Below are 11,989 nucleotides of genomic sequence, written 5' to 3'. Positions count from 1 at the left end.
AAGACGGCATGTTCTGCGGGCAGCTGGCTCCTGGCAGGCACCCAGCGCAGCTGCGAGCGCGACACCCGGTGCCAAACATGAGTCCGTGATTTCTGCTGCTCTCCGGTTGTCAGCTTTCTGAGGACGCCGTTCGGTCGCTTCCCCGGGGAGGACTAAGGGTGCCCGGCAGTCCTGATGATGCTCGCCTCGCGCACACGTTGCCGTGCGGGAGGTTGGCGCAGGGCACCCTTAGGAAAAGGAGCGCAGCTCGTTCAGCGTGACAGCAGTGACACGGATGCAACGATACTGCTGCCAGACAGCCCTCGGAGACCCCGCAGCCTTTGTCAAACGAGGAGGTGTTTTCTCCCGACTTACTTTGCTCAGCCGTGAAATGAGACAGCAAACGCCCCTCGGGAGAAATGAGGAGTGCGTTGGTTTTCGTTAACTTTCAATTTGAAGCCCACGTAGCAGAATGACAGCGCTGCAGCAGCCTGGAAGGGGGATCTGAATGCCCTGTTGAATCAGAGAGAATTCCTTCCCTCTCCCTGAAAAGTACACATGAAAAAGGTGCTTTGTTCAGAGACACAGCGCTGGCAAAGAGGCTTCTCCGCCTCGAGCAGCGGCGGCAGCTCTAGAGAGTCATTTGGGGCCGCAGCCACATTCCCAGGGCCGTAGGAAAGGTCAGCGCCTTGCGTCCTTCACCTATGCGGGGCTTTGAGTAGCGAATCCGCGCCGCTGGCAGCTCTGAAGCGCTTCCAGCTTGTGATATATTCGGGCCCCATGCGCACACACGGTGCGCTCCCCGTGCCCAGCCTGTGCTCAGAGGCACGGGACCTGCTGCCTGGCTCCGACACTCGCTGCGGCAGGGCTCGCACCCAGGCATTCCAGCCGTGGCAGGAAAGAGAAGTTTACAAATGCTGCCAGGTCTTCCTCAAAAAAAAATAAGTAATAATAATAAAAAAAGCGGCTGGGTTTAAATTCTTAAGGATGAGCTACGGGCACAGACCTACCTCCTGGTCTCAAAGCCCTGCGTGCTGGTAGCCAGCAGCGCCAGCCTGTTTTGAGCAGGGATTTTGTACATAAAACAAGGAAAACTCAATTAAGGGAAAAAGGACTACAGCACGACTGAACCCACGCTGCAGGGTCATTCCTTAAAGCCGCGTTTACAGCACTCACAGTGCCAGACGCTCAGGTTTTCAGGGTCTTGGTGTGCCTGCAACAATCACAGCGGTGCCAGGCACCTTGCTACCTCATCTTTTGCGTCTCTGCTATGGCTCTGCTCTCATGCTGTGGAGGAGGAGGTTCGGTGATAGGAGTCCTGCCAGAAATCTACCGTCCCTGTGACCTAGAAATTCCTTCTTTCTCACTTCCAAGCACCACTAACCAATTTTGTGGGGCTACCTCTGGTTACGAGACTGTCACTGCGCATTGCTGTAGTGGATGTCAAAGCATCTGGGGCATTCTTCCTCTTCTTTTGACCACCATTAAATGGCAAGTGAAAGCACATTCACTAGCTGCCTCAAACCAGACAGCTACATCAAACATATAAAGAGGAAGGGTTTGGTTTTGGTTTTGGAAACTTGCTGGTTTTCTTCCTTTTGCTTTATCCCGCCAGCTACAGCCACTTTCTGCACCAGTTGCCTGCAGCTGCACAAAGCCTCTCTCCCCGGAGAGCCCACCCTAATGCAAAGACTTCCTGAACAGAGGTTCACATAAATAGTTTCTGATCCCAATTTTCCCCCTCCTCCCTCCTCAGAGAGGGGGCTCCCATCACCTGCTGGATTCGGGATCCTTTCCAAAATGGTTCTTGCTGGGAGCTGCCCCCGCAGCCGAGGAGCAGGGCAGGCTGGGCTGCAGCTGGGTCCCTCACTTCTGCCATGGGCACTCCGCTTTAAAAACACAATTTTAGCACAAATGGGAAGGAAAAAAGCCACGGTATGAAGCAGAACAAAGCGATGGGGCTGCACCGAGTGCCAGGGAGCAGCCGGTGAGAGAAGTGCCCTCCTAGCAGCCCAGAGCATCAGAGAGGCTGGATGCGGGGAGGAAACGTCAGGGTATCGATCCATGACTTCTCTCTTGTTTTGTTTTCTGTTAATAGCACACTGCTCCCGTACCCGAGCTCACGCACGGGGAGCCGCCGGGGACCGTGACACCGCAGCGGCTGAGGCTCCTGACGCCAGCGAAGGTGGGAGGGAAAAACGTGAGCGAGGGGGGAACTTGGCTGAGGGCCACCCCTCGACTTTGTACGATCGAGGAAATCTAAAATCCTCACTGCTGGTGACGGTGCCAGCTTTTAACGCCAGCTGCACCAGCACGGCGTATTCAACTAGGGTCTGTGTTAATATTTAATTTTGGAATTCATCTATTTTTTTTTTCCCTTTGTGCATCATCCTGAAATGTATCTCCCCTAACGTCTGCCTGTGCGGTGAGGACATTTACCTGTGGCCAACGTGAGCAGGGGAATGCAGAGGTAATGTCAAGTGATTTATGCAGACGTAAACTTGTTGCAAAGTTTAATTTTTGTAAAAGTTCACGTCTTTGCAACATTTGCAAGCCAATGTTGTAGATGATTTATTCCGGCTTGCCAAGTGCACCATCTTTCTATACTCCCAGTTAAATACTGTGAATGAAGGTTGCCGTGGTTACAGCTGGGTTCAGAAATTGGCTTTGTTATATTGTAATTCTCGTTTCTTATCTTGCTCCTCTCGCTCAGATACAATGAAAGACACATTGCCATTTCTGTAATTAACCACGATATGAAAGCTTTTGCGCATTTAGCAATGCTTGAGCAAATGTGTGAGGGGGGACGTTTTTCATTCTCATTTTCACCAGGATCAGTGAACTGCGTGATATTTGCTGCACCCAGCCTGCATAAATTCAGTGCATAAATTCTTATTTCCCGAAAGTTAGTTTGGTATTTTTATTTGTTGCAAAAATATAAACCATAAAGCAAACAAGAACACCCACGACTTCCTTTTATAAAGGATATATTGCGTGTAAAGACCCGCATTGTATTAGCATTTATTTTGACTGGAAAAAAAAAAAAAGAGCTTAGGGTGACTGAAGATGGTGGCTGCTAAGAAGGAATTGTCAAGGACTTCGCGTCATACCTACTGAGAAGCAAACGGCTCCTCTAGATGAGACGTGGTACAGTATCTTCCGACTGTCAGAACCGTTCGCCTCCAGGAGCTGTTTGCTGTTTGCATCCGAAGTGACACACGAATAATTGGCACTGATTCGGGAGCTTTTTCAGGCTCCTGGGTCATTGCAAAGCAGATTTTGCGAGCCGGGTCACACCGCCCCACGGGTGAGGGCTTGGCGCGCCTGGGTCTGTGCCCTGGTAATCAAGGTAGTCAAGGAATGAATGCTAGAGAAAAGAGGATGGCACATCAGGACAAGATATATGTGACATCAGAAGGCATCTCGTAACCCCTGCTGTAGGCACCAAGCCTCAGTGCTGGAGAGCTGGAAATCATTTTTTCTCGTTGCGTTGGATATCGCTTGCTTGGCGACTTGCTTCTGCCTGGAGAGGAGCGTGAGGGCTGCTGGGCTGGGGCCATGGGTCTGCCTCTCCTCCTGGCTCTGCTCTGTCCCCCAGCCGTGCCTTTTGAGCTTAAAGATGTGTGCTGCCTTGGGATTTGTTAAAGAATCAGCATCTCTTACTTAAAACAGTAGTGAGAATAAATATGCCTTGTTTTCCATTCACTGCAGCCAGGGAACACCAGGTAAGGGGGAAGCAGAACCTTCCTGTGAAGATTTTTGTTGATTTTTTTCCCCAGATGCCAATAAGGCATGGGCTTACCTTACCAAAGGGATCCACTGGCCGTTTGGGACAACCCACCATAACCCAGCGGGAACAGGATTTTGTCTTGAAGCGGCTGAACAAGATATGCAATACAAAACCGGCACAACATTAAGGAAGATCAGCATTTACCGTGCTTTAATTTTACATGAGAGCTCTCAGAGCTTAAACGCATGTCACAGAGTGCACGTAAGGAATACGTATTTCGTACCCACCGTGCCATAAATCTTTCGTTTGCTTGCAGCCTGTGAGCTGTGGAGGAGGCACGTGCTTGGCTGAGCACTGCTGCTGACGGGGGGGCTGTGCAAGGATGCTCTGGGCTGCGCCGTGCCGTGAGTCACTGGAGTAGGACGGCACAAGAAGCTCATTTCCCCGCTTACTCAGAGGTAAAATATTTCTGGAATCGAGCCTGGTTTGTGTTAGGAATATTAAGGATGTTTCTTTTTTTTTTTTTTTTCTGATAGAGTTCCTTTTTTTAAAAAAAAAAGAGTGAGAGAGATCATTGGTTCAGTTAGCACTGAATTCTTTCAGAAAGCCTGCAGCCGAGTTTGCCTTTGCAAATCGGTTTTCATGGCTCCGTCTGAAACACGCCTCGGAACAGCACTGGCAGATTCTGTGCCGAACACAGAGTGCTGCATTTCCTCTTTGATCTCTGCTTTGTATTTAATACCACACAGCGAACTGGACTGAGCCCTCACCTGAAACACGGGCCGTAGGAAATCTGTGATTTTTCAAGCCTTGATGGAGTAATTAGAAGATGAAAAGCCATACGATAAAAAAAAATAAAAGAAAAGAATAAATGCATGTTCAGCTCATTTAAAGCTCTTCAAGTTCCACTAAATAATGAGTGGAATTTAAACCATTTTTTAATTAAAACCCAAGTAGTGGAAATAATTTTCCTGTAGTGAAAATCTGATGAGGCTAAGAGTGAGATAACACTGGAACTAGAGGTCCAGTACCTAAAGGGACTACAGGAAAGCTGGGGAGGGACTCCTTGTTGGGGAGTGTAGGGATAGGACAAGGGGGAATGGCTTTAAGCTAAAAGAGGGGAGATTTAGATCAGATAGGAAGAAATTATTTGCTCAGAGGGTGGTGAGGCCCTGGCACAGGCTGCCCAGAGAAGCTGTGGATGCCCCATCCCTGGAGGTGCTCAAGGCCAGGCTGGATGGGGCTTTGGGCAACCTGGTCTGGTGGGAGGTGTCCCTGCCCATGGCAGGGGGCTGGAACTGGGTGGGCTTTAAGGTCCCTTCCAACCCAAACCATTCTGTGGGTCTATGAAATATGGCAAAAGCAAAAAGAGGTCAAAGAGAAAGAGGTAAAAGACTGCTCAGTTGTGTCTCTGAGTTCAGTAAACCCATGTCCATCAGGGTGGGAAAAAGATGAGACGTTCCACAGATCATAACCCCTGCTGTAGGCACCAAGCCTCACTGGTGACAATAGGAAAACATTTTTCCCTCCAAATCCCTCATGTTTCCTCACGTTCCCTTGTCATTGCCTGTGTCGCTCACTCCTTTTACTTTCTGCAGGCAAAAGAAAGGAGATGTATTTAATATATTTAATGCCTTTCCTCAAACGCAGCCAGAGCTATGGGGCACCTCCTCTGCTCTCAGCGCAGGGGCTGCCACCCTTTGCTTGTCTGAAGCTAAACCAGTGCTCTGGAGGAACATGTGGGCAGCTGATATGGATGTTAATGAGGAATTCAGCTCCGTGCTCATAACTAAGTGCACTCTTAACTGCAGGTAATCAACCAGAAACAGCAGCGGAAGCTCTTCACGGGGAGGTTATAAGCGTGCGTCTTGCCCCTTGGGCGCTGGGAAGTGTTTCTGTCGGAGCTAGGTAACTGCAATCCTGCAGAATGCCTCTGAATGAAAAGGAGAGCTACCAAGCCCCAGTGCTTTCCTTGCCCGGCGGTGGAAGGATGGGTGCGTTTGGTCCTCACAGGCTGCACAGCAGCTGTCCAACTTCAAAATGGGAGTTTGGATAAACACCTAGACATGTGTGAGACCTGAATGGAAAACCTGGGCTTGAGGTCAGTTATTTCAGGTTTGGTGTTCCTGTAAACCCCCTTTTTTCCCCATTAACTTCCTTTTTTGTTATCCATGCCCTCTTCAATATGCCCAGGCTCCTTTTTCCCTGGGGGTGGGCATGGAAACCCACATGTCCTCGGAGTGAGATGGTGTCCTGTGGGATGCCCGACTCCATCCGGCACTGCGGGGAGCCAAACCCTGTTTCCTGGTAGGCATTTCCAGCATCCCCAGCTCTGGAAAATGGAGTCTGGAATATTAGGAGTCCCCCAGACACATAGATGTGGCTCCCCTGCAGTTCAAATAATCATCAATGAACGAGACGGTTTCTGAAAAAAAATCTGTTCCTTGCTTTCCTCAGGAGTCCATTAGGAACCGCTCAGCTGGTTCGAAGCACTCTGACTTTGATGAAGTGGCATTTCCTGATGAAAACCTGTTGTTTTGATGGAAAATTTCCCTCCAGCTGCAGGACACACCTCGCTGCCCGGCAGGGCTGCAATCACCGGCGTCAGGAGGACAGGTGAGCGAGGAGCCCCGCTCAGCCCTCACCGGCCGCCAGGTCCAAAAATTCCCCCTGAAACAGGTCAGGACCAGTGAGAAGCAGGATGAGGTGCCGGCAGATCATCCTCCTCCCTCCTTCCCATCTCCCTCAGCTGGCTGCTCTTCTCTGCCTGTTGACACAACGGGGCTAGGCAGGGCTCCTATCTCCCTGAGCAGTTTCCAATTTGTTTATTGACAGTGACAAAAGCACATTTTTACTTCTGTCAGCAGGGACAATGCGGCTGTAAACGAGCAGGCTGCTTCGCCTCATGCGTTATCAGCAGAACTGCCAGCTAAGCACTAATTCCTGAGCCCTTTTGTGGCTGATTCTCAGCAATGATGTATGGAGCAGAGCAGCAAAACAAGTTGCCTATTTCCATTTTGCTGTGCTGGTGGTTAGAAAAAAAAATTGACTTTGACCACTGAAGTGATTACACTGCAGAAAGAGGGGATGCAGGTGCGTGCAGGTGAGCGTGTGGCCCCAACATACCGCTTCATGGATGTACATTTCTGATCAGGATTGATAATAAAATACCTGGGGGGTTGGTAATATCTACCTGTTTTGACATAATTCAGACTTTCTGACTAAATCTGGTAAGATGTAGAGATCAGTAATAAGGAGCTGAGGGCAGGGGGGTTATTTGTGTGTTTCTCCATCTAACAGTAAACATATATAAAACGTATGTATAAGAATACAATATGGCACATTTAACTCAGATTATTGTAAGCCTAGCATTGTAAGAATAACATTAGCTTGCGATTGTTCTAGAGAGATTGTTTTTGATTAGCTTCATCACCATGCTTTCTCCACTGGAAACACCAGCTCTGCTGCTTTGTTCCTTTAGCCTCCTCCCTTGGCACCGAGGGAAGGAAAGCGGTGGGGTGACATTGCTGGCTTCACAAAAGGACATGAGAGTGACACAAGAATAAGACACGCCGGAGACACAGCATGGAGCGGGCTGAACCAAATAAACATAAGCAAATTCGTACCAAGTAAAACAGAGAATATTTAAGGTCACTTACTGGCAGGGGGAGGTTTAAGCAACACATTTTTTTTAACCCGATCTTTTGCAGCATTTAATATAATTTTCATTGTCTGTCCTCTGGCCACACAGATGTCTGTGTTATTGTTTACTTTTACCTTTCTCTCTAGTATCAGGTCCTGTTACAGGCTTCTTGTTTTGAAACCCTTTTAAGGAATTAATGCAGAGATTGTCACAGGCAGAAATGGGAGGCTTGCTCTTTGGCTTCTGCCTCACAATCATCCTTCAGCAGCCAGCAGTGACAGCATCTGGTGTGCAGGGGTTGGATGGGACGGTCAGAGGATGTCACAGCTCTGTTCTCTTTGAAGAAGCTCATGTTTTTGTTAGCTCACATTGACCAAGATGTTGCAGCTTGGGCTCAGCCTCGGAGAAAATGCTGGATGCGGCCCATGAAACAAGGCAGCCTGCAGCTGACGTGGCTGTACAGAGCACAAAGCACCGATCTCTTGCGATAAAGCTCCTGACACGAGATAGCACAGCCCTCCACACCATCAACTTCAAACGGCAGCAGGGGACTTGTGCTCAGCCTCAGCACTTAACCCAGCCGGCAGCGCTGGAGTCGCCTCTGGGAAGGCAGAATTTGAGCCAGGGCTGTTCCTGGTGCTGCTGCTCTTTGAGCAAGAGCACACTGCACAGACTGGCTCGGACCAGCGGTCTGCAAGCACTTGGCAGAGGCTTTCTGCCAGAAAGGAGTATAACATAGCCACCTTTCTCGCCAGTCACCCCCAACTCCCCGTGCTGCGGTCGCACCACGTGAGTTAAGCTGCCACACGGATGCCTTCAGCCCTCAGGCCAGGTATTTTCAGAAAACAGCAGCAAACTTCATCCAGGGGCACTCCTCCTGTGTTCCTGGGCGTTTTCGCCCTCCTCCGCCCAGCAGCAGCAGCAGCTGCTGTACAGGGGGAGTTTTCTGCTGGATCGGCAGAGCCGCTGCACAACATCTTTGATCCAAATGCGCTGTGTCAGTGCCAAAAATGCCTTTTCGGAGGCGGGTCAGGGGGTGCGGCGGTGCTGCTGGGATTGTGCTTGGAGCAGCAGCTGGAGGGGGGGGAGGGCTGCCAGAAACACCCTTCCTCAGCCAGCGCCCATGGTTTGTAGAAATGGGTCCTTTGTCCCGCTTTTTTACACGCTCCTAAAGATGCTGGCTGCCACAAAACCGCCCCTGCCAGCTCCCTGCCGCATTTTGGAAGCGCAGCCCCTCATCCAGGAGCCGGGCCAGCCCCAGCTGGGCTCCAGCACTGGCTCAGCCAGGGGGAAGCGACTTCCAAAATCACTCTGTGAAGCTGCGTCTCATTTAAAATTGCGTGCCCAGGAGCAGACAGAAGAGGAATTGTCAGCTGCGTTTCGCCCTGCTGCTCCAGAGCCCTCCGGTTTCACCTCCGACGGGACAGCTCGGGTCTGAGTGTTGGCACGAGATGGGCTCCATCCTGCCTTTGTGCTGTGCCACGGACCGGGTGCTGCCTGGTTTTCCTGGTGCCCGGGGCAGGAAGGTTTGGAAAGGGCTAACTGAGAGGCCCTGTTTTCTCTCTGAGTTATGAAAGAAGTTTAAACTTTTCTTACAGGTCAGTGGCCAGACAATATTCTGAAGTCAGTTCCACTCCAGGACTGAAGAAACCGAAGAGAAGTGATTTGAAACATTCCTGTTCAAGGCTTGCTTTGAGTGCAGCTTTCATCGTGCCTGTGTAAACCCGAAGGAAAATTACGTTTTATTCACTGCAGAGTTTGTCGGGACCATGCACGATGTCCACACTCACAAGTTAATCACAAAGTAAATATTTTGGGAGCAAACCGTGTAGGAGCCTGTACTACCAGGCAGCGATGGGAATTGGCCACCAGTGGGGTTTCAGCATGGGCTTGGTGTTGTGGGGTTTTTTGACAGAAGTGCTGACAGGCACCAGCAGCCCCAGCCAAAGCAAACAAGAGGATTTTTCTTTCTCCCCTCTCCCTGAGCTAAAAGCAGTCCTTGGAGACAGAAAGCTGCAGCATCGCAAGACTTTGGACCGAGATGTGAGCTTTGGGACATTTTTATGGTTGCTTACAACCTGCCTGCAAACTCTTAAGCAATGCCTTGGGGCCACGGGGATTACGGGGCCCTGCTGGCTCTTGGGCCGATGGTCAGAAACAGGCCAGGGTAGGCCAGTAGGGTCTGTGTGTGTTCTTCGATGGGACAAAGATTAATAAATCTCCCAATAAATACCTGTTTCCTTAAGCCTTGCTGCTGCTGTACGCTTGTCACAAAGATCTGGCCTCCTCGTGTCCCTCCGGCTGGTTTCGTGGCTCACCAGGAGGGCCCATGGCCGCGCGTCCTCTCGCTCTTTCCCCCATGACAGGAAGGCTCGGGGATGGCAACACCCAGGTCTGCGTGCACCTTTCTGAGGAAACGCGGTAGTGCTGGATTGGGGAACGCATCTGGTGGCTCCTGGGGCCTGCAGAGCCGCTTCCCCGCCCAGCTCCACCTCAGCGGCCTCTCGCGGGTGAGGTGGGCCAGCGGGGAAAGCAGAAGCTGAGAGAGCTAAAAGCCTCGGGAAATAAAAGCCGTTCCCCAGAAGGGATCAACTCCTCTCCGTTCCTGTGTCGAGCTACATTTAAACTCATCTGCTTCTTAATTGCATCTTTAAGAGTCCCAGCCCTCCCCCAGTAATGATTTCTGAGGCCGCAGCACGGCCCGTAATGACAAACCAGGGCAGTGGGAGCGGGGCGTCAGGAGAGCTGAGAGCACCGCGTGGCACACGGCAAGAGAGCCTCGACCGTCTAATGGCCTCTTCTGGCTCAGCGTCTGCCGAGTATGGGCAGTGAATATTACTATTTCCAAGAAATGTCATCGAAGCACCGCTCTGCATTTCCTCACGGTGTCAGAAACAAGCCACTGGGGAGCAGAGCACGCTCGAAACAGCAAAAGCGGCTCAGGAAATTGCGGTTTCCTCACGGTACCGGGGGTGAGGAAGCAAAACTGCCTTGATGGCAGCCGTCAGCTCGCTGCACCGACGTGGGTAACGGGGATGCAGCAGCAGCACATCTCCAGCATCTTCAGCCTTCACATGAATTCAGGGCTTTGCCTTCCAAAGAGTGTATCGCTAGGTGCTCTCGTATCCACATGCAAGATGCCACGAAGGAGAAGTAACGTGCAGTAGGACCAGCGTTAGGCAGGAAGGGGTTTCAGCTGCGTGCAGGAAGTTGAACCATAATCTCTGTAATCACGTCCACATGGAGGAATGTGGAGAGGGAAGGAGAGGGATGCTTCCCTGGCCCTACGTGTTTGGGATGCAGCTGGGGGAACCTGGAGCTTCAGCAGGTTCTGCCCTGGGCATGGGTATTTCCTGCCACACCTCACCCGTGCAGAGCAATCTCTTCACAGAAATACTTTCTGCGCATCATTTCGTGTGTCTGACCATGCCGTAGCATTTTCCAGTGTTTGTTAAAATTACTGCATACAAGGCACGGGTGAGCAGCATTGGGCCTTCCAATGGTGAGGCACAGATCTTTATATCCACACACCAAAAAATATTTATATCCACACACCGAAAAAAATTTAAATAAAAATGAAAATGCAGGCAGACTTTGCCTTTCCAAAGAAAATACAGTCTTTTCCTCACCCTGTGAAACAAACTGATTTCTGACTGTATGCTCTTAGGATTAACGAACACCTGAAAACTCCCTCTCCCTGCATCATCTGTCAGAAGCTTACAGTATAATGCAATAAACCCCAAACTTTCAGCAAAGATGTTCTTACGTAGGGCCTACAAATGAAGAGGGGAGGGGACGGGGCTGGTGCAGGCAGGGGCCAGCCTGGGCCCTGCGCCCCAAAGCCAGATCCTGGCCCCGTCCCCCATTTTGCCCCAGGCCGTGCAGGGCATTACGCAGTGTAATGCCTGCTGTAACACAGCACCACTTTGTTGTTTGTTCTGCAGTAAATGGAGATTGGGATGTGACTGTGATAAGCTAATAAAACCTCACGATTAACGCAAGGCATCAGATTTAAAGGCACAAAACCACCTGCAGGGGAAACCCTGGTGAGGGGCCTGTAGCACAAGTCCCGTGAGGAGCGGCTGAGGGAGCTGGGGTTGTTCAGTCTGGGGAAGAGGCGGCTCAGGGGAGTCCTTATTGCTCTCTACAACTGCCTGAAAGGAGGTGTGGGGAGCTGGGGATCGGCCTCTTCTCACAGATAATGCCATAGGACTAGAGGGAATGGCCTCAAGTTGTGCCAAGGGAGGTTCAGGCTGGAAATGAGGAGACATTTTTTCTCAGAAAGAGCAGTCAGGCTCTGGGACGGGTTGCCCAGGGAGGTGGTGGAGTCACCGTCCCTGGGGGTGTTCAAGGAAAGGCTGGACGTGGTGCTTGGGGACACGGTTCAGTGGGTGACATTGGTGGCAGGGGGATGGTTGGACCAGGTGATCTCGGAGGGCTTTTCCAACCTGAATGATTCTGTGATTCTATGAAAAGAGCAAAACCCATCCCAATGGTCTCCGGCTGTCCCCAGGACACAGTGACCACAGGGACCACCGAGGGGAGCGGGGGCTGGGGTAAAGCCAGGCTGGGGAACGGGGGGTCCAGCGAGGGGCACCGACAGCAGCGGGGCTGGGCCAGGCCCGGGGCCACAGGGA

At 51.1% G+C, this 11,989-nt stretch overlaps 1 long non-coding RNA gene across 7 annotated transcripts; it reads left to right on the top strand.

The window, feature by feature from the left end:
* Window positions 1–949: 949 nt before the first annotated feature.
* On the top strand, window positions 950–9,642 carry LOC106030514 (uncharacterized). Of its 7 annotated transcripts, none has more exons than XR_007167643.2 (7): window positions 950–1,966; window positions 2,078–2,449; window positions 4,026–4,167; window positions 5,521–5,810; window positions 6,167–6,325; window positions 6,574–8,184; window positions 8,951–9,642. It is a non-coding gene; the product is annotated as an uncharacterized lncRNA (long non-coding RNA). The 7 variants fall into 7 exon arrangements; XR_010828715.1 differs by lacking the exon at window positions 8,951–9,642 and having other exon boundaries at window positions 967–1,966; window positions 6,574–6,812; window positions 7,191–8,254; XR_007167646.2 differs by lacking the exon at window positions 8,951–9,642 and having other exon boundaries at window positions 961–1,966; window positions 5,360–5,810; window positions 6,574–8,256.
* The last annotated feature ends 2,347 nt before the right edge of the window (window positions 9,643–11,989 follow it).

This window comes from Anser cygnoides, chromosome 2, assembly GCF_040182565.1.
Source record: "Anser cygnoides isolate HZ-2024a breed goose chromosome 2, Taihu_goose_T2T_genome, whole genome shotgun sequence".
Classification (NCBI taxonomy): Eukaryota; Metazoa; Chordata; class Aves; order Anseriformes; family Anatidae; genus Anser; species Anser cygnoides.
This window is presented reverse-complemented; position numbering and strand designations above follow the sequence as displayed.